General features: G+C 42.8%; 11 non-coding genes and 1 pseudogene across 11 annotated transcripts; all 12 read right to left on the bottom strand.

Moving 5' to 3' along the window:
- Positions 1-547: 547 nt before the first annotated feature.
- On the bottom strand, positions 548-738 carry LOC141230810 (U2 spliceosomal RNA). Its single transcript, XR_012297262.1, has one exon. It is a non-coding gene; the product is annotated as a U2 spliceosomal RNA (small nuclear RNA).
- A 1,120-nt stretch (positions 739-1,858) lies between these two features.
- LOC141230319 (U2 spliceosomal RNA) lies at positions 1,859-2,047 on the bottom strand. The gene has a single exon (XR_012296864.1). It is a non-coding gene; the product is annotated as a U2 spliceosomal RNA (small nuclear RNA).
- Positions 2,048-8,444: 6,397 nt separating this feature from the next.
- Positions 8,445-8,635, bottom strand: LOC141230809 (U2 spliceosomal RNA). The gene has a single exon (XR_012297261.1). It is a non-coding gene; the product is annotated as a U2 spliceosomal RNA (small nuclear RNA).
- A 1,112-nt stretch (positions 8,636-9,747) lies between these two features.
- Positions 9,748-9,938, bottom strand: LOC141230808 (U2 spliceosomal RNA). Its single transcript, XR_012297260.1, has one exon. It is a non-coding gene; the product is annotated as a U2 spliceosomal RNA (small nuclear RNA).
- Positions 9,939-11,056: 1,118 nt separating this feature from the next.
- LOC141230807 (U2 spliceosomal RNA) lies at positions 11,057-11,247 on the bottom strand. The gene has a single exon (XR_012297259.1). It is a non-coding gene; the product is annotated as a U2 spliceosomal RNA (small nuclear RNA).
- Positions 11,248-12,365: 1,118 nt separating this feature from the next.
- Positions 12,366-12,556, bottom strand: LOC141230806 (U2 spliceosomal RNA). The gene has a single exon (XR_012297258.1). It is a non-coding gene; the product is annotated as a U2 spliceosomal RNA (small nuclear RNA).
- A 1,118-nt stretch (positions 12,557-13,674) lies between these two features.
- On the bottom strand, positions 13,675-13,865 carry LOC141230805 (U2 spliceosomal RNA). Its single transcript, XR_012297257.1, has one exon. It is a non-coding gene; the product is annotated as a U2 spliceosomal RNA (small nuclear RNA).
- Positions 13,866-14,983: 1,118 nt separating this feature from the next.
- Positions 14,984-15,174, bottom strand: LOC141230251 (U2 spliceosomal RNA). The gene has a single exon (XR_012296804.1). It is a non-coding gene; the product is annotated as a U2 spliceosomal RNA (small nuclear RNA).
- Positions 15,175-16,292: 1,118 nt separating this feature from the next.
- Positions 16,293-16,483, bottom strand: LOC141230804 (U2 spliceosomal RNA). The gene has a single exon (XR_012297256.1). It is a non-coding gene; the product is annotated as a U2 spliceosomal RNA (small nuclear RNA).
- A 1,118-nt stretch (positions 16,484-17,601) lies between these two features.
- Positions 17,602-17,792, bottom strand: LOC141230803 (U2 spliceosomal RNA). Its single transcript, XR_012297255.1, has one exon. It is a non-coding gene; the product is annotated as a U2 spliceosomal RNA (small nuclear RNA).
- Positions 17,793-18,910: 1,118 nt separating this feature from the next.
- On the bottom strand, positions 18,911-19,101 carry LOC141230250 (U2 spliceosomal RNA). The gene has a single exon (XR_012296803.1). It is a non-coding gene; the product is annotated as a U2 spliceosomal RNA (small nuclear RNA).
- Positions 19,102-20,219: 1,118 nt separating this feature from the next.
- Positions 20,220-20,442, bottom strand: LOC141230363 (U2 spliceosomal RNA; annotated as a pseudogene).
- Between the last annotated feature and the right edge of the window lie 843 nt (positions 20,443-21,285).

Here is a 21,285-nt window from a genome sequence, read left to right as displayed (position 1 = left end):
AGTCTGCAGGCATTAAATGAAAGAAGTCAGTGTTCCAGCAGAGGGAGACAACGTTTCAGAAAAGGCATTGTAGCAAACCAAAAAAGAAATTTTAAGCGCAGCAGAGTAACCAGCTCACATACCTGTTAGCTCAGGTGAGTTTAAAAGGCTGCTGTTGATAACAAGGGCATTTGCTAAATAGATGGTGTGTGTGCAACAATATACTGAAAGGTCAATTATATTGTGCAGCTTATCTCACCACCTGTAGTTATTTAGGTGAAAGCTCCAAAATGCTTGCCTAATATGTCTGTTTATCCAAAAGGAAGTATAGAGGGAGAGCTAGATAGATAGCATTGCATTACATTACATTACATGGCAATGCAATGCACAGTTGCTGAAGTTGAACCAAAATGAGCTTGTCATCTGGCTTCTGCAACTTTTAACATGAAAAATCCAATGAGGAGAAGAAAAGCAAAGCCAAAGAGTCCATCCCAAAATCCGACAAACAAGCAAAATGAACAAAAAGCATTGAATTCAATTCTTTCTGATTTTAGAAACTGCATTAAAGAAGGGGTGCACCGGTCCTGGAGATACTGCAATACCAGGTCAATGCGTGGAGTGGACAGAGCAAGCTCTTTTTCCATCTCCCTGTTCTAAAAATCCATTTAATATATGGTCCCCAGATAGGGGACGTATCAGATATTAAACTGATAAGAACAGATACTACACTTGATCTTAGCCAAAAGGCCGAGAAGCGATAACCAGAATTGGTTTCCGACTACGGTGCCACCCAAGGATTCTGAAAAGTCCATTTGTGGAGATGGCCACCTGGACTCCCGTTAAGAAGATATGCTGTCAACCTCTAGATCCCTCACATGCCTGCACTTTTCGGCTTGCTGCTGCTGCAATCCACGCGTTTTAGATCTGCATAACTCCACCTCTTTTAGCACAGTACCCTCAACCTCTGGCTGTTCCCACCCGCCTCAACACCGTTGGAAGGGAGGAGAACCAATTAAGGCGGGGGGGGGGTGGAACGAGCAGCTGTCTACCCTTAGCAGGAGGGTTGCTGATTAATTACCTCTCCTGCGGCTGCTGCTGCTGGCTGTCCAGCAGCAGACTGAAGGTGGCTGCTGCTGTGCGCAGGTATATAAAGGCTCAGAGCCTATTATGACACGCGCAGCCAGCGTTCCATTGCCACATTCCGTCTACTGCAGGCGGGATACCTGGATGGCTGAATGTCACTGAGAAGCTCACAGAGACCGCCATAAGCAACAGTTTAAAAGAATGCCACAGACTAATCAACCAAACTTTTTGGGTTGGTTTCTCTTTTATAGTCTGCAGGCATTAAATGAAAGAAGTCAGTGTTCCAGCAGAGGGAGACAACGTTTCAGAAAAGGCATTGTAGCAAACCAAAAAAGAAATTTTAAGCGCAGCAGAGTAACCAGCTCACATACCTGTTAGCTCAGGTGAGTTTAAAAGGCTGCTGTTGATAACAAGGGCATTTGCTAAATAGATGGTGTGTGTGCAACAATATACTGAAAGGTCAATTATATTGTGCAGCTTATCTCACCACCTGTAGTTATTTAGGTGAAAGCTCCAAAATGCTTGCCTAATATGTCTGTTTATCCAAAAGGAAGTATAGAGGGAGAGCTAGATAGATAGCATTGCATTACATTACATTACATGGCAATGCAATGCACAGTTGCTGAAGTTGAACCAAAATGAGCTTGTCATCTGGCTTCTGCAACTTTTAACATGAAAAATCCAATGAGGAGAAGAAAAGCAAAGCCAAAGAGTCCATCCCAAAATCCGACAAACAAGCAAAATGAACAAAAAGCATTGAATTCAATTCTTTCTGATTTTAGAAACTGCATTAAAGAAGGGGTGCACCGGTCCTGGAGATACTGCAATACCAGGTCAATGCGTGGAGTGGACAGAGCAAGCTCTTTTTCCATCTCCCTGTTCTAAAAATCCATTTAATATATGGTCCCCAGATAGGGGACGTATCAGATATTAAACTGATAAGAACAGATTTTTTTTTTAATTTGGCTATCCCCTGCAGAGGGATAAAACCGTTTATTAAAACTTTAACAAATTACAAGCATAATTAAACAAATACCAAACGTTAAAAGACAAATGAAATTTACAAAACAAAAAAATACAAAGATTTTAAATAATTAGGTTCCATTGGTCAACAAGCCATTTTTTGGAAATATGTACATTCTTCTTTTTGTCAATTAAATAATAAGTATACATTTCACATAAACATAAACTTAAAACATCATTCACTGATAAAACATCTTGTTTAAAAATAGCAATGTTGCGCGCTTTCCAGAGAGATGACTTGGCGCAGTTCACTGTCTTCCAAGCCATTGTGTACTGGTCCATTGTGGGGCATTCCATAAGTCCGTATAGCACAGTTTTATATGTAAAGTCCTTGAGGTCTGCCACCCTTTCCAGTAGGGGGAGCAGTCTTCTCCAGAAATCCTTTGCAAAATTACATGTCCATAATAGATGTTCCACCGTTTCCTCGTCTTGGCATCCGGCTCTTGGGCAGATGGCAGACCTCACAAATCCTCTTCTGTATTGGAATGCCCGGCAAGGAAGACAGCGGTGCATGCAACTCCAAGCCAGATCTCTCTGTTCATTAAAAAGATAAAAAACGTTAATCATTTTCCAGATAGACATAGATTTGTCATCATCATATCTGTCAACATTACATATTTCCTCACTTTTACGTATTTCTTTAATTAGTTTCTTACTATTTCTTAATTCCTCTATTTTCTTAGTCCCTAAATTAAAATCGGACACTATTTTCCTTAAAATCTCATAATGCGTCGACAAATTAAAAGCATGGGGCACAGATATATTAACTTCATACCATCCAAACTTTCTCATAAAAAAATCCTGTATTAAAACGCATAAAAAAGGACCAATAGTGATTCTTAAAAAGGGCATTAAAACAGTAAACGAACAGATGGATTAAAAGAAACCTATTAAAATCTGGAAAATCTTTACCACCTTTTACTTTTGATTTCATCACGATTTCTCTTTTCAGCTTTTCCATTTTTGAGTTCCAAAAGAAGGTAAAACAGGTTTTGGTTATCTTTTTTAAAACATTAACAGGCGGGGGGAAAACCATGCTAAGATACAATAAAAGAGGTAAAATCACCATCTTTAAAACCAATACTTTACCCTCCATTGTAAGTCTCCTCATGTTCCACATACATATTTTCGTATTTACTTTCTGTGTAACTGTTTCCCAACTATTATAACCATCATTATTTTCAGTGAATGATATACCTAAAATGGAAATGGATTCGGAGACATTAATTGGTACATCACGTAAAATCATCCCCCCAACACTTAAAATGTTACACTTATTAAAATTGATTTTAAAACCAGAAGCTAGACAAAAGGATTGCACTTGATGGAGAGTGGCCGTAAGTGATGGTGCATCTGTACACAAGACCGCCACGTCATCCATGTAGCCTACAACCTTGGCCTCCAAACCACCGCTTCCAGGCAGAGGGACACCGCATATCTGTTTATTTTGGCGTATTGCACATAACATTGGTTCCAGTGCACAGATAAACAGTAGGGGGGACAGAGGGCATCCCTGTTTCACCCCTGACCGTAAAAATACCTCTTGTGTCTTAAAACCATTCACTAAAATCTTACTTGTACAATCCTTGTAAAATGCTTTAAGCGATAGTAAAAACCCTTCTGGTATGCCCATTTTCTCTAAAACTTTAAAAAGATAAAAGTGTGAGACATGGTCAAATGCTTTTTCAAAATCAATAGATAAAATCGCCATTTTCCCCTTTCTGTCTTTCACATTCTCAATACAGTCTTTCACTAAATTCAGATTGTCCCATATACTGCGCCCCGGCACCCCACACACTTGATTAGAATGAATAACTTTGCTGATGACTTCTTTTAGACGATTTGCACAAATTTTAGCCATTATTTTATAGTCACAATTTAAAAGTGTTATTGGTCTCCAGTTTTCTAATTTTGATTTATCACCTTTTTTGTATAGGAGGGAGACTTCACCTTTCTTCCAGGAATTTAATAAAACCTTATTATTAAAAACCTCAGTAAACAAATAAAACAAATCATCTTTTAAAATATCATAAAAACATACATAAAATTCTATTGGGATGCCATCAGGACCAGGGACCTTTCCAGTTTTAAACCTTTTAATAGTTTTTAACACTTCTTGTTCCGTTAAAACTTGGGATAAAAACTCTTGGGATGCGGGATCTAAAACAGCTGTTAGTCCTTGCAGCGAATCATCCATTAATTTATTATCTATATTTTTTCCATTAAAAAGATTAGAAAAAAAAACCTCAACTTTACCCAGCATATTTTTTATATTATTCTCACCATCTATATGGTCAATTATCACTTTTTCTTTTTTATTTTTCCTAAAAAAATATCTGGAACACTTTTCATTTTCTTCTATATGTTGTACTCTAGAACGAAAAATTATCTCTTTTCCTTTTTGTTCTAGCCATTTTGAAATCTCTTCTTTTAAGTTTGAAATATCAACTTGTACATCTATCCCATTGTCTCTGAGCTTAAATAATGTTTGTAGGCGGGTATTTAAAATTCTATATTCTTCATATTTTTCTTTGGCTCTACATATACTCTTTTTAATAAAAAAGTCTTTTATTTTTACTTTCATTCTATCCCACCATACACTCATAGTCTCATTTGTTTTTTTCCCTTTTCTACATTTCCTATAAAACTCAATAAAATCTGATAAAATCTGCGGGTCGGTTAAAAGGGATACGTTCATTTTCCAGCTTTTCTTACCACATTTTTTGTTGTCATTTACTTTTATGGTAAAGGATAAAAGTTTATGGTCTGAAAATATATTAGTTAAAACTTCACATTTGGCAGGTATTGTTTTATCTGAACCAAAAATAAAATCAATCCTAGAGCTACAATTAGCATTGCTCCAAGTGAAACCGGCGTCCTCTGGGCTGTCACTATGACACTCTTTATATATGTCTATCAATTTAGCATCTTTGACTATATCATGTAGCATACCTGAGGTTTTATCGTAGTTCCTGCTTACAGAGCTGGAGCGCCGGTTTTCACCTTTTAAAACACAATTAAAATCCCCTGCTAAGATAAAAGGTTCAGAGTTATTAATAAATAATGGTAAAAGATCAAGCATTTCGGCTCTTTCATTTTTCTCTGGGGATCCATAAAAATTTAAAAACTGCCATCTAATACCATCAATAAAAGCTTTCACTAATAAAATACGACCTGGTAAAATTTCCTGAATAAAATCAATTAAAACGTTCCCTTTAAAAAGTATGGCTACACCCGCTGATCCTGCAGCATTCGATCCGGACCAGACAGATGGCCCACACTTCCACTCATCTTTATATTTTTGATATGACATTTCATGTGGGATATTACATTCTTGCAGAAAAAATACAGATGCAGTAAAACACGTAAAAAAATTAAAAAGAGCAGTTCTTCTCGTGTTAGATTTTATGCCTCTCACGTTGAAGGAAATACCTTTGAGTTCAGCCATCATTAGAAAATGTAGAAATTTTACTTAGGTAACTAAGAGCAACGGATTTACCTGTCCGATGAACCTGATCAGACCACTGGGCTTGCGCCTCCCTCCTCATCTGATAGTATCGTCACGAGAGTCTCCGTGGAGGAGGAAAGATTACCACATTTATATAAACCCGACGCTACACTGGCATAGCTCGGAGGGCTGGCTGGCAGAACCCGCTGGGTCTCCATTGGCTGGCCATGCAGTTCCTCATCAGGTGGGTCCCCGAGGGGTTCCGCCGCCCCTGTTTGACCTGTAGAAGGTCGTCCTATAGGAGGAGGTTGCGCACAAGGCAGAGCCTCTGACTCTTCAGAGGCAGCAAGATCCCGGTCCCCACCTGTAGCAGCGGAGACCGAAACCCCTGAGGGTCCAGCGTCCACGTCCCCTTCTGGAGAAGTGTCCATCTGTTCACCTCCTGCTGCCTCCTCCGAACCACCCTTTTTCTTTTTCTTAGGACCCACCTTTATCCACTCAGCGCCCTCAGCACTAGGAGACCCAGACTGGGCATGGGCTTCTGTGTCGGCCTTTTGCCGGTCCCTTTTGACCTTACCAGTAGTGCCCTTCTGCTCCTTCTCAGCCCTCCTTTTGGACTCCCGCAGGTCCTGCAGCCAGGTTTTGGGATTTGGTATTTTACCTGTCATAGACTCTGGAGACACTTCACTATTTGGTACGCCCTTATTGTCTCCAGAGGCTCCAGGTTGTTGTTCCTCCTCCTGAGGGGTGGTCTGATCTTTTGGTCCTTGGTCGGACGTCTTGGACTTCCCCTTTTGCTCATCTTCCCGAAATCTGTGAGGGCAAGAAAAATAAAAGTGACCTGGAGTCTGGCAAAAACTGCATTTCTTTTCCTTAGGGCATTCTTTTGTCTCATGTTCTTCACTAGCACAATTTCTACATGATACATGACAGTTTTCTTTTGAATGACCATAGCGCCCACAATTTCTGCAATATACTGGCATCCCAGAAAAGAAGAAATCCCCATTTGTTTGCCCAATTTTGAAACGGGCAGGGGGGAGCCGTATACCACCTGGTGTATTTGGATCTCTTGTACACTTCACAAGGAATTTCCACTTAGATGTCCATATGTTATATTCGTTTAATATCTTCCCAATACATTTAACACTTTTAAAATAAATTGCTAGAAATGACATTACTTCTGGAGCAGAAACAAAGGGCGAAAATATTTTTACAATAACCAGTCTTACCTCATCCAGGACGTGCTCAACAATTTGTATCCCTTTCAAAACAGGACTATTTTCAACTTTTTTTAACTTTTCTAGTACATCTCTAAAAATACCTTCTCCGGTGAATGTGATGTCATAGTCACCTCTTCTGGGATAATCCTGGATGGAGAGAATTTCATTCCTTTGTACGCCAAGAAGGTTCCTGAGCACGTCCTGGACTACATACCCTAATTTCCTCATATCCGAGCCACCCGCCGTGAAGTGAACTCGGATAGAGTTTTTTAGCCTTGCATAAAGAGGCACGAGGTTAGGGTCAACCTCCATGGAAAAACGCAACAAGGTTGCAAATTGCAGCCGCTTGCAATCTGCGCTCCCAGTGTTCTTGCAGCGAAAAACACCTGGAAGCTGGGGGATCGCAACTCGTTACCCTGGGACTAAGCCCTCTCCCTAATAGCAGCAAGCAGGTTAAGTCCACCAAAGTGGACGATCCTGCCAGGCCAAGGAGAGGGGTACCCGAGTGCCCTTCAACCACAATCTCCTGCAATAAAGCACTTGATCTTAGCCAAAAGGCCGAGAAGCGATAACCAGAATTGGTTTCAAACTACGGAGCCACCCAAGGATCCTGAAAAGTCCATTTGTGGAGATGAGCTCCTGGACTCCCGTTAAGAAGACATGTTGTCAACCTCTAGATCCCTTACATGCCTGCACTTTTCGGCTTGCTGCTGCTGCAATCCACGCGTTTTAGATCTGCATAACTCCACCTCTTTAAACACAGCACCTTCACCCCCTGCTGTTCCCACCCGCCTCAACACCGTTGGAAGGGAGGAGAACCAATTAAGGCGGGGGGTGGGGTGGAACGAGCAGCTGTCTACCCTTAGCAGGAGGGCTGCTGATTACATACCTCTCCTGCTGCTGCTGCTGCTGCTGCTGGCTGTCCAGCAGCAGACTGAAGGTGGCTGCTGCTGTGCACAGGTATATAAAGGCTCAGAGCCTATTATGACACGCGCAGCCAGCGTTCCATTGCCACATTCCATCTACTGCAGGCAGGATACCTGGCTGGCTGAATGTCGCTGAGAAGCTCACAGAGACCGCCATAAGCAACAGTTTAACAGAATGCCACAGACTAATCAACCAAACTTTTTGGGTTGGGTTCTCTTTTATAGTCTGCAGGCATTAAATGAAAGAAGTCAGTGTTCCAGCAGAGGGAGACAACGTTTCAGAAAAGGCATTGTAGCAAACCAAAAAAGAAATTTTAAGCACAGCAGAGTAACCAGCGCACATACCTGTTAGCTCAGGTGAGTTTAAAAGGCTGCTGTTGATAACAAGGGCATTTGCTAAATAGATGGTGTGTGTGCAACAATATACTGAAAGGTCAATTATATTGTGCAGCTTATCTCACCACCTGTAGTTATTTAGGTGAAAGCTCCAAAATGCTTGCCTAATATGTCTGTTTATCCAAAAGGAAGTAAAAAGGGAGAGCTAGAAAGATAGCATTTCATTACATTACATGGCAATGCAATGCACAGTTGCTGAAGTTGAACCAAAATGAGCTTGTAATCTGGCTTCTGCAACTTTGAACATGAAAAATCCAATGAGGAGAAGAAAAGCAAAGCCAAAGAGTCCATCCCAAAATCCGACAAACAAGCAAAATGAACAAAAAACATTGAATTCAATTCTTTCTGATTTTAGAAACTGCATTAAAGAAGGGGTGCACCGGTCCTGGAGATACTGCAATACCAGGTCAATGCGTGGAGTGGACAGAGCAAGCTCTTTTTCCATCTCCCTGTTCTAAAAATCCATTTAATATATGGTCCCCAGATAGGGGACGTATCAGATATTAAACTGATAAGAACAGATACTACACTTGATCTTAGCCAAAAGGCCGAGAAGCGATAACCAGAATTGGTTTCAAACTACGGAGCCACCCAAGGATCCTGAAAAGTCCATTTGTGGAGATGAGCTCCTGGACTCCCGTTAAGAAGACATGTTGTCAACCTCTAGATCCCTTACATGCCTGCACTTTTCGGCTTGCTGCTGCTGCAATCCACGCGTTTTAGATCTGCATAACTCCACCTCTTTAAACACAGCACCTTCACCCCCTGCTGTTCCCACCCGCCTCAACACCGTTGGAAGGGAGGAGAACCAATTAAGGCAGGGGGTGGGGTGGAACGAGCAGCTGTCTACCCTTAGCAGGAGGGCTGCTGATTACATACCTCTCCTGCTGCTGCTGCTGGCTGTCCAGCAGCAGACTGAAGGTGGCTGCTGCTGTGCACAGGTATATAAAGGCTCAGAGCCTATTATGACACGCGCAGCCAGCGTTCCATTGCCACATTCCATCTACTGCAGGCAGGATACCTGGCTGGCTGAATGTCGCTGAGAAGCTCACAGAGACCGCCATAAGCAACAGTTTAACAGAATGCCACAGACTAATCAACCAAACTTTTTGGGTTGGGTTCTCTTTTATAGTCTGCAGGCATTAAATGAAAGAAGTCAGTGTTCCAGCAGAGGGAGACAACGTTTCAGAAAAGGCATTGTAGCAAACCAAAAAAGAAATTTTAAGCGCAGCAGAGTAACCAGCGCACATACCTGTTAGTTCAGGTGAGTTTAAAAGGCTGCTGTTGATAACAAGGGCATTTGCTAAATAGATGGTGTGTGTGCAACAATATACTGAAAGGTCAATTATATTGTGCAGCTTATCTCACCACCTGTAGTTATTTAGGTGAAAGCTCCAAAATGCTTGCCTAATATGTCTGTTTATCCAAAAGGAAGTAAAAAGGGAGAGCTAGAAAGATAGCATTTCATTACATTACATGGCAATGCAATGCACAGTTGCTGAAGTTGAACCAAAATGAGCTTGTAATCTGGCTTCTGCAACTTTGAACATGAAAAATCCAATGAGGAGAAGAAAAGCAAAGCCAAAGAGTCCATCCCAAAATCCGACAAACAAGCAAAATGAACAAAAAACATTGAATTCAATTCTTTCTGATTTTAGAAACTGCATTAAAGAAGGGGTGCACCGGTCCTGGAGATACTGCAATACCAGGTCAATGCGTGGAGTGGACAGAGCAAGCTCTTTTTCCATCTCCCTGTTCTAAAAATCCATTTAATATATGGTCCCCAGATAGGGGACGTATCAGATATTAAACTGATAAGAACAGATACTACACTTGATCTTAGCCAAAAGGCCGAGAAGCGATAACCAGAATTGGTTTCAAACTACGGAGCCACCCAAGGATCCTGAAAAGTCCATTTGTGGAGATGAGCTCCTGGACTCCCGTTAAGAAGACATGTTGTCAACCTCTAGATCCCTTACATGCCTGCACTTTTCGGCTTGCTGCTGCTGCAATCCACGCGTTTTAGATCTGCATAACTCCACCTCTTTAAACACAGCACCTTCACCCCCTGCTGTTCCCACCCGCCTCAACACCGTTGGAAGGGAGGAGAACCAATTAAGGCGGGGGGTGGGGTGGAACGAGCAGCTGTCTACCCTTAGCAGGAGGGCTGCTGATTTCATACCTCTCCTGCTGCTGCTGCTGCTGCTGGCTGTCCAGCAGCAGACTGAAGGTGGCTGCTGCTGTGCACAGGTATATAAAGGCTCAGAGCCTATTATGACACGCGCCGCCAGCGTTCCATTGCCACATTCCATCTACTGCAGGCAGGATACCTGGCTGGCTGAATGTCGCTGAGAAGCTCACAGAGACCGCCATAAGCAACAGTTTAACAGAATGCCACAGACTAATCAACCAAACTTTTTGGGTTGGGTTCTCTTTTATAGTCTGCAGGCATTAAATGAAAGAAGTCAGTGTTCCAGCAGAGGGAGACAACGTTTCAGAAAAGGCATTGTAGCAAACCAAAAAAGAAATTTTAAGCACAGCAGAGTAACCAGCGCACATACCTGTTAGCTCAGGTGAGTTTAAAAGGCTGCTGTTGATAACAAGGGCATTTGCTAAATAGATGGTGTGTGTGCAACAATATACTGAAAGGTCAATTATATTGTGCAGCTTATCTCACCACCTGTAGTTATTTAGGTGAAAGCTCCAAAATGCTTGCCTAATATGTCTGTTTATCCAAAAGGAAGTAAAAAGGGAGAGCTAGAAAGATAGCATTTCATTACATTACATGGCAATGCAATGCACAGTTGCTGAAGTTGAACCAAAATGAGCTTGTAATCTGGCTTCTGCAACTTTGAACATGAAAAATCCAATGAGGAGAAGAAAAGCAAAGCCAAAGAGTCCATCCCAAAATCCGACAAACAAGCAAAATGAACAAAAAACATTGAATTCAATTCTTTCTGATTTTAGAAACTGCATTAAAGAAGGGGTGCACCGGTCCTGGAGATACTGCAATACCAGGTCAATGCGTGGAGTGGACAGAGCAAGCTCTTTTTCCATCTCCCTGTTCTAAAAATCCATTTAATATATGGTCCCCAGATAGGGGACGTATCAGATATTAAACTGATAAGAACAGATACTACACTTGATCTTAGCCAAAAGGCCGAGAAGCGATAACCAGAATTGGTTTCAAACTACGGAGCCACCCAAGGATCCTGAAAAGTCCATTTGTGGAGATGAGCTCCTGGACTACCGTTAAGAAGACATGTTGTCAACCTCTAGATCCCTTACATGCCTGCACTTTTCGGCTTGCTGCTGCTGCAATCCACGCGTTTTAGATCTGCATAACTCCACCTCTTTAAACACAGCACCTTCACCCCCTGCTGTTCCCACCCGCCTCAACACCGTTGGAAGGGAGGAGAACCAATTAAGGCGGGGGGTGGGGTGGAACGAGCAGCTGTCTACCCTTAGCAGGAGGGCTGCTGATTACATACCTCTCCTGCTGCTGCTGCTGCTGCTGGCTGTCCAGCAGCAGACTGAAGGTGGCTGCTGCTGTGCACAGGTATATAAAGGCTCAGAGCCTATTATGACACGCGCAGCCAGCGTTCCATTGCCACATTCCATCTACTGCAGGCAGGATACCTGGCTGGCTGAATGTCGCTGAGAAGCTCACAGAGACCGCCATAAGCAACAGTTTAACAGAATGCCACAGACTAATCAACCAAACTTTTTGGGTTGGGTTCTCTTTTATAGTCTGCAGGCATTAAATGAAAGAAGTCAGTGTTCCAGCAGAGGGAGACAACGTTTCAGAAAAGGCATTGTAGCAAACCAAAAAAGAAATTTTAAGCGCAGCAGAGTAACCAGCGCACATACCTGTTAGCTCAGGTGAGTTTAAAAGGCTGCTGTTGATAACAAGGGCATTTGCTAAATAGATGGTGTGTGTGCAACAATATACTGAAAGGTCAATTATATTGTGCAGCTTATCTCACCACCTGTAGTTATTTAGGTGAATGCTCCAAAATGCTTGCCAAATATGTCTGTTTATCCAAAAGGAAGTAAAAAGGGAGAGCTAGAAAGATAGCATTTCATTACATTACATGGCAATGCAATGCACAGTTGCTGAAGTTGAACCAAAATGAGCTTGTAATCTGGCTTCTGCAACTTTGAACATGAAAAATCCAATGAGGAGAAGAAAAGCAAAGCCAAAGAGTCCATCCCAAAATCCGACAAACAAGCAAAATGAACAAAAAACATTGAATTCAATTCTTTCTGATTTTAGAAACTGCATTAAAGAAGGGGTGCACCGGTCCTGGAGATACTGCAATACCAGGTCAATGCGTGGAGTGGACAGAGCAAGCTCTTTTTCCATCTCCCTGTTCTAAAAATCCATTTAATATATGGTCCCCAGATAGGGGACGTATCAGATATTAAACTGATAAGAACAGATACTACACTTGATCTTAGCCAAAAGGCCGAGAAGCGATAACCAGAATTGGTTTCAAACTACGGAGCCACCCAAGGATCCTGAAAAGTCCATTTGTGGGGATGAGCTCCTGGACTCCCGTTAAGAAGACATGTTGTCAACCTCTAGATCCCTTACATGCCTGCACTTTTCGGCTTGCTGCTGCTGCAATCCACGCGTTTTAGATCTGCATAACTCCACCTCTTTAAACACAGCACCTTCACCCCCTGCTGTTCCCACCTGCCTCAACACCGTTGGAAGGGAGGAGAACCAATTAAGGCGGGGGGTGGGGTGGAACGAGCAGCTGTCTACCCTTAGCAGGAGGGCTGCTGATTACATACCTCTCCTGCTGCTGCTGCTGCTGCTGGCTGTCCAGCAGCAGACTGAAGGTGGCTGCTGCTGTGCACAGGTATATATAGGCTCAGAGCCTATTATGACACGCGCAGCCAGCGTTCCATTGCCACATTCCATCTACTGCAGGCAGGATACCTGGCTGGCTGAATGTCGCTGAGAAGCTCACAGAGACCGCCATAAGCAACAGTTTAACAGAATGCCACAGACTAATCAACCAAACTTTTTGGGTTGGGTTCTCTTTTATAGTCTGCAGGCATTAAATGAAAGAAGTCAGTGTTCCAGCAGAGGGAGACAACGTTTCAGAAAAGGCATTGTAGCAAACCAAAAAAGAAATTTTAAGCGCAGCAGAGTAACCAGCGCACATACCTGTTAGCTCAGGTGAGTTTAAAAGGCTGCTGTTGATAACAAGGGCATTTGCTAAATAGATGGTGTGTGTGCAAAAATATACTGAAAGGTCAATTATATTGTGCAGCTTATCTCACCACCTGTAGTTATTTAGGTGAAAGCTCCAAAATGCTTGCCTAATATGTCTGTTTATCCAAAAGGAAGTAAAAAGGGAGAGCTAGAAAGATAGCATTTCATTACATTACATGGCAATGCAATGCACAGTTGCTGAAGTTGAACCAAAATGAGCTTGTAATCTGGCTTCTGCAACTTTGAACATGAAAAATCCAATGAGGAGAAGAAAAGCAAAGCCAAAGAGTCCATCCCAAAATCCGACAAACAAGCAAAATGAACAAAAAACATTGAATTCAATTCTTTCTGATTTTAGAAACTGCATTAAAGAAGGGGTGCACCGGTCCTGGAGATACTGCAATACCAGGTCAATGCGTGGAGTGGACAGAGCAAGCTCTTTTTCCATCTCCCTGTTCTAAAAATCCATTTAATATATGGTCCCCAGATAGGGGACGTATCAGATATTAAACTGATAAGAACAGATACTACACTTGATCTTAGCCAAAAGGCCGAGAAGCGATAACCAGAATTGGTTTCAAACTACGGAGCCACCCAAGGATCCTGAAAAGTCCATTTGTGGAGATGAGCTCCTGGACTCCCGTTATGAAGACATGTTGTCAACCTCTAGATCCCTTACATGCCTGCACTTTTCGGCTTGCTGCTGCTGCAATCCACGCGTTTTAGATCTGCATAACTCCACCTCTTTAAACACAGCACCTTCACCCCCTGCTGTTCCCACCCGCCTCAACACCGTTGGAAGGGAGGAGAACCAATTAAGGTGGGGGGTGGGGTGGAACGAGCAGCTGTCTACCCTTAGCAGGAGGGCTGCTGATTACATACCTCTCCTGCTGCTGCTGCTGCTGCTGGCTGTCCAGCAGCAGACTGAAGGTGGCTGCTGCTGTGCACAGGTATATAAAGGCTCAGAGCCTATTATGACACGCGCAGCCAGCGTTCCATTGCCACATTCCATCTACTGCAGGCAGGATACCTGGCTGGCTAAATGTCGCTGAGAAGCTCACAGAGACCGCCATAAGCAACAGTTTAACAGAATGCCACAGACTAATCAACCAAACTTTTTGGGTTGGGTTCTCTTTTATAGTCTGCAGGCATTAAATGAAAGAAGTCAGTGTTCCAGCAGAGGGAGACAACGTTTCAGAAAAGGCATTGTAGCAAACCAAAAAAGAAATTTTAAGCGCAACAGAGTAACCAGCGCACATACCTGTTAGCTCAGGTGAGTTTAAAAGGCTGCTGTTGATAACAAGGGCATTTGCTAAATAGATGGTGTGTGTGCAACAATATACTGAAAGGTCAATTATATTGTGCAGCTTATCTCACCACCTGTAGTTATTTAGGTGAAAGCTCCAAAATGCTTGCCTAATATGTTTGTTTATCCAAAAGGAAGTAAAAAGGGAGAGCTAGAAAGATAGCATTTCATTACATTACATGGCAATGCAATGCACAGTTGCTGAAGTTGAACCAAAATGAGCTTGTAATCTGGCTTCTGCAACTTTGAACATGAAAAATCCAATGAGGAGAAGAAAAGCAAAGCCAAAGAGTCCATCCCAAAATCCGACAAACAAGCAAAATGAACAAAAAACATTGAATTCAATTCTTTCTGATTTTAGAAACTGCATTAAAGAAGGGGTGCACCGGTCCTGGAGATACTGCAATACCAGGTCAATGCGTGGAGTGGACAGAGCAAGCTCTTTTTCCATCTCCCTGTTCTAAAAATCCATTTAATATATGGTCCCCAGATAGGGGACGTATCAGATATTAAAGTGATAAGAACAGATACTACACTTGATCTTAGCCAAAAGGCCGAGAAGCGATAACCAGAATTGGTTTCAAACTACGGAGCCACCCAAGGATCCTGAAAAGTCCATTTGTGGAGATGAGCTCCTGGACTCCCGTTAAGAAGACATGTTGTCAACCTCTAGATCCCTTACATGCCTGCACTTTTCGGCTTGCTGCTGCTGCAATCCACGCGTTTTAGATCTGCATAACTCCACCTCTTTAAACACAGCACCTTCACCCCCTGCTGTTCCCACCCGCCTCAACACCGTTGGAAGGGAGGAGAACCAATTAAGGCGGGGGGTGGGGTGGAACGAGCAGCTGTCTACCCTTAGCAGGAGGGCTGCTGATTACATACCTCTCCTGCTGCTGCTGCTGCTGCTGGCTGTCCAGCAGCAGACTGAAGGTGGCTGCTGCTGTGCACAGGTATATAAAGGCTCAGAGCCTATTATGACACGCGCAGCCAGCGTTCCATTGCCACATTCCATCTACTGCAGGCAGGATACCTGGCTGGCTGAATGTCGCTGAGAAGCTCACAGAGACCGCCATAAGCAACAGTTTAACAGAATGCCACAGACTAATCAACCAAACTTTTTGGGTTGGGTTCTCTTTTATAGTCTGCAGGCATTAAATGAAAGAAGTCAGTGTTCCAGCAGAGGGAGACAACGTTTCAGAAAAGGCATTGTAGCAAACCAAAAAAGAAATTTTAAGCGCAGCAGAGTAACCAGCGCACATACCTGTTAGCTCAGGTGAGTTTAAAAGGCTGCTGTTGATAACAAGGGCATTTGCTAAATAGATGGTGTGTGTGCAACAATATACTGAAAGGTCAATTATATTGTGCAGCTTATCTCACCACCTGTAGTTATTTAGGTGAAAGCTCCAAAATGCTTGCCTAATATGTCTGTTTATCCAAAAGGAAGTAAAAAGGGAGAGCTAGAAAGATAGCATTTCATTACATTACATGGCAATGCAATGCACAGTTGCTGAAGTTGAACCAAAATGAGCTTGTAATCTGGCTTCTGCAACTTTGAACATGAAAAATCCAATGAGGAGAAGAAAAGCAAAGCCAAAGAGTCCATCCCAAAATCCGACAAACAAGCAAAATGAACAAAAAACATTGAATTCAATTCTTTCTGATTTTAGAAACTCCATTAAAGAAGGGGTGCACCGGTCCTGGAGATACTGCAATACCAGGTCAATGCGTGGAGTGGACAGAGCAAGCTCTTTTTCCATCTCCCTGTTCTAAAAATCCATTTAATATATGGTCCCCAGATAGGGGACGTATCAGATATTAAACTGATAAGAACAGATACTACACTTGATCTTAGCCAAAAGGCCGAGAAGCGATAACCAGAATTGGTTTCAAACTACGGAGCCACCCAAGGATCCTGAAAAGTCCATTTGTGGAGATGAGCTCCTGGACTCCCGTTAAGAAGACATGTTGTCAACCTCTAGATCCCTTACATGCCTGCACTTTTCGGCTTGCTGCTGCTGCAATCCACGCGTTTTAGATCTGCATAACTCCACCTCTTTAAACACAGCACCTTCACCCCCTGCTGTTCCCACCCGCCTCAACACCGTTGGAAGGGAGGAGAACCAATTAAGGCGGGGGGTGGGGTGGAACGAGCAGCTGTCTACCCTTAGCAGGAGGGCTGCTGATTACATACCTCTCCTGCTGCTGCTGCTGCTGCTGGCTGTCCAGCAGCAGACTGAAGGTGGCTGCTGCTGTGCACAGGTATATAAAGGCTCAGAGCCTATTATGACACGCGCAGCCAGCGTTCCATTGCCACATTCCATCTACTGCAGGCAGGATACCTGGCTGGCTGAATGTCGCTGAGAAGCTCACAGAGACCGCCATAAGCAACAGTTTAACAGAATGCCACAGACTAATCAACCAAACTTTTTGGGTTGGGTTCTCTTTTATAGTCTGCAGGCATTAAATGAAAGAAGTCAGTGTTCCAGCAGAGGGAGACAACGTTTCAGAAAAGGCATTGTAGCAAACCAAAAAAGAAATTTTAAGCGCAGCAGAGTAACCAGCGCACATACCTGTTAGCTCAGGTGAGTTTAAAAGGCTGCTGTTGATAACAAGGGCATTTGCTAAATAGATGGTGTGTGTGCAACAATATACTGAAAGGTCAATTATATTGTGCAGCTTATCTCACCACCTGTACTTATTTAGGTGAAAGCTCCAAAATGCTTGCCTAATATGTCTGTTTATCCAAAAGGAAGTAAAAATTGAGAGCTAGAAAGATAGCATTTCATTACATTACATGGCAATGCAATGCACAGTTGCTGAAGTTGAACCAAAATGAGCTTGTAATCTGGCTTCTGCAACTTTGAACATGAAAAATCCAATGAGGAGAAGAAAAGCAAAGCCAAAGAGTCCATCCCAAAATCCGACAAACAAGCAAAATGAACAAAAAACATTGAATTCAATTCTTTCTGATTTTAGAAACTGCATTAAAGAAGGGGTGCACCGGTCCTGGAGATACTGCAATACCAGGTCAATGCGTGGAGTGGACAGAGCAAGCTCTTTTTCCATCTCCCTGTTCTAAAAATCCATTTAATATATGGTCCCCAGATAGGGGACGTATCAGATATTAAACTGATAAGAACAGATACTACACTTGATCTTAGCCAAAAGGCCGAGAAGCGATAACCAGAATTGGTTTCAAACTACGGAGCCACCCAAGGATCCTGAAAAGTCCATTTGTGGAGATGAGCTCCTGGACTCCCGTTAAGAAGACATGTTGTCAACCTCTAGATCCCTTACATGCCTGCACTTTTCGGCTTGCTGCTGCTGCAATCCACGCGTTTTAGATCTGCATAACTCCACCTCTTTAAACACAGCACCTTCACCCCCTGCTGTTCCCACCCGCCTCAACACCGTTGGAAGGGAGGAGAACCAATTAAGGCGGGGGGTGGGGTGGAACGAGCAGCTGTCTACCCTTAGCAGGAGGGCTGCTGATTACATACCTCTCCTGCTGCTGCTGCTGCTGCTGGCTGTCCAGCAGCAGACTGAAGGTGGCTGCTGCTGTGCACAGGTATATAAAGGCTCAGAGCCTATTATGACACGCGCAGCCAGCGTTCCATTGCCACATTCCATCTACTGCAGGCAGGATACCTGGCTGGCTGAATGTCGCTGAGAAGCTCACAGAGACCGCCATAAGCAACAGTTTAACAGAATGCCACAGACTAATCAACCAAACTTTTTGGGTTGGGTTCTCTTTTATAGTCTGCAGGCATTAAATGAAAGAAGTCAGTGTTCCAGCAGAGGGAGACAACGTTTCAGAAAAGGCATTGTAGCAAGCCAAAAAAGAAATTTTAAGCGCAGCAGAGTAACCAGCGCACATACCTGTTAGCTCAGGTGAGTTTAAAAGGCTGCTGTTGATAACAAGGGCATTTGCTAAATAGATGGTGTGTGTGCAACAATATACTGAAAGGTCAATTATATTGTGCAGCTTATCTCACCACCTGTAGTTATTTAGGTGAAAGCTCCAAAATGCTTGCCTAATATGTCTGTTTATCCAAAAGGAAGTAAAAAGGGAGAGCTAGAAAGATAGCATTTCATTACATTACATGGCAATGCAATGCACAGTTGCTGAAGTTGAACCAAAATGAGCTTGTAATCTGGCTTCTGCAACTTTGAACATGAAAAATCCAATGAGGAGAAGAAAAGCAAAGCCAAAGAGTCCATCCCAAAATCCGACAAACAAGCAAAATGAACAAAAAACATTGAATTCAATTCTTTCTGATTTTAGAAACTGCATTAAAGAAGGGGTGCACCGGTCCTGGAGATACTGCAATACCAGGTCAATGCGTGGAGTGGACAGAGCAAGCTCTTTTTCCATCTCCCTGTTCTAAAAATCCATTTAATATATGGTCCCCAGATAGGGGACGTATCAGATATTAAAGTGATAAGAACAGATACTACACTTGATCTTAGCCAAAAGGCCGAGAAGCGATAACCAGAATTGGTTTCAAACTACGGAGCCACCCAAGGATCCTGAAAAGTCCATTTGTGGAGATGAGCTCCTGGACTCCCGTTAAGAAGACATGTTGTCAACCTCTAGATCCCTTACATGCCTGCACTTTTCGGCTTGCTGCTGCTGCAATCCACGCGTTTTAGATCTGCATAACTCCACCTCTTTAAACACAGCACCTTCACCCCCTGCTGTTCCCACCCGCCTCAACACCGTTGGAAGGGAGGAGAACCAATTAAGGCGGGGGGTGGGGTGGAACGAGCAGCTGTCTACCCTTAGCAGGAGGGCTGCTGATTACATACCTCTCCTGCTGCTGCTGCTGCTGCTGGCTGTCCAGCAGCAGACTGAAGGTGGCTGCTGCTGTGCACAGGTATATAAAGGCTCAGAGCCTATTATGACACGCGCAGCCAGCGTTCCATTGCCACATTCCATCTACTGCAGGCAGGATACCTGGCTGGCTGAATGTCGCTGAGAAGCTCACAGAGACCGCCATAAGCAACAGTTTAACAGAATGCCACAGACTAATCAACCAAACTTTTTGGGTTGGGTTCTCTTTTATAGTCTGCAGGCATTAAATGAAAGAAGTCAGTGTTCCAGCAGAGGGAGACAACGTTTCAGAAAAGGCATTGTAGCAAACCAAAAAAGAAATTTTAAGCGCAGCAGAGTAACCAGCGCACATACCTGTTAGCTCAGGTGAGTTTAAAAGGCTGCTGTTGATAACAAGGGCATTTGCTAAATAGATGGTGTGTGTGCAACAATATACTGAAAGGTCAATTATATTGTGCAGCTTATCTCACCACCTGTAGTTATTTAGGTGAAAGCTCCAAAATGCTTGCCTAATATGTCTGTTTATCCAAAAGGAAGTAAAAAGGGAGAGCTAGAAAGATAGCATTTCATTACATTACATGGCAATGCAATGCACAGTTGCTGAAGTTGAACCAAAATGAGCTTGTAATCTGGCTTCTGCAACTTTGAACATGAAAAATCCAATGAGGAGAAGAAAAGCAAAGCCAAAGAGTCCATCCCAAAATCCGACAAACAAGCAAAATGAACAAAAAGCATTGAATTCAATTCTTTCTGATTTTAGAAACTGCATTAAAGAAGGGGTGCACCGGTCCTGGAGATACTGCAATACCAGGTCAATGCGTGGAGTGGACAGAGCAAGCTCTTTTTCCATCTCCCTGTTCTAAAAATCCATTTAATATATGGTCCCCAGATAGGGGACGTATCAGATATTAAACTGATAAGAACAGATTTTTTTTTTTTTTTTTTTTCTTTTTTTCTTTTTAAAACCACTCAGGTTTAGATATAAGCAAACAGTTAACCAGACTTCTTCATAAGTTATACTGCCACTTCATAAACATCATTGTGGTTTCTTTATTAAAGTATTATTCAACAAAAATACAAACAAGTAATCCTATGCCAGAGAAATTTCCAGAAAAAATATCAACGGTATTTAACCATATCCTGCCACTTAAGGTATTTCCACACACCTTCAGAATCTGTTCCACCACCACCACCTTCTCTTGTATCCCACAAATAGATTACATATAGTCTTGCTAAGATCAACCTAATACAATCATTTACTGTTAAATTTACTCTTTTAAACACACTCAAATTTCTCACATCCCACAAGCTCTCCTGCACACACACCATAATAAACCACATCATCCTTTCTAGGCCACGACGACTAGCACCAAAACCAAACATAGCCACTCTCCAATCAATAAACTTCACACCAGCAACCCCTTTACACAGTCCACCCACACCTTTCCACACATCATACGCAAAATTACAATCCCACATAAGGTGCCTCACCGTCTCATTCGCTCCACAACCATCCCTTGGACATACTGCAGATCTTATGAGATCTCTTTTCTTCTGAAAATCCCTCACTGGCAAAATATTATGAAGGCCCATCCATACTATATCTCGCTGTCTATTCGACACACCTTGAATGCTTAACTTCTTCCATACCCGCGCAACTTCCATAGAACGCAATCCCACCACATTACTCTCACACTCATTCACACACATCTTCCCCATCACCTTCTTAACAAACGTAAAGTCTTTCATTGCAACTGCTAACAAATCATTCTTCCTCACAAACTTCTCAATCAAACCATACCACTCAGGACACTTAAAAGCAACAGGCACATTCTTATCA

Source organism: Phyllobates terribilis, unplaced genomic scaffold (genome assembly GCF_046119375.1).
Source record: "Phyllobates terribilis strain yellow unplaced genomic scaffold, ASM4611937v1 Scaffold_499__1_contigs__length_1316695, whole genome shotgun sequence".
Classification (NCBI taxonomy): Eukaryota; Metazoa; Chordata; class Amphibia; order Anura; family Dendrobatidae; genus Phyllobates; species Phyllobates terribilis.
This window is presented reverse-complemented; position numbering and strand designations above follow the sequence as displayed.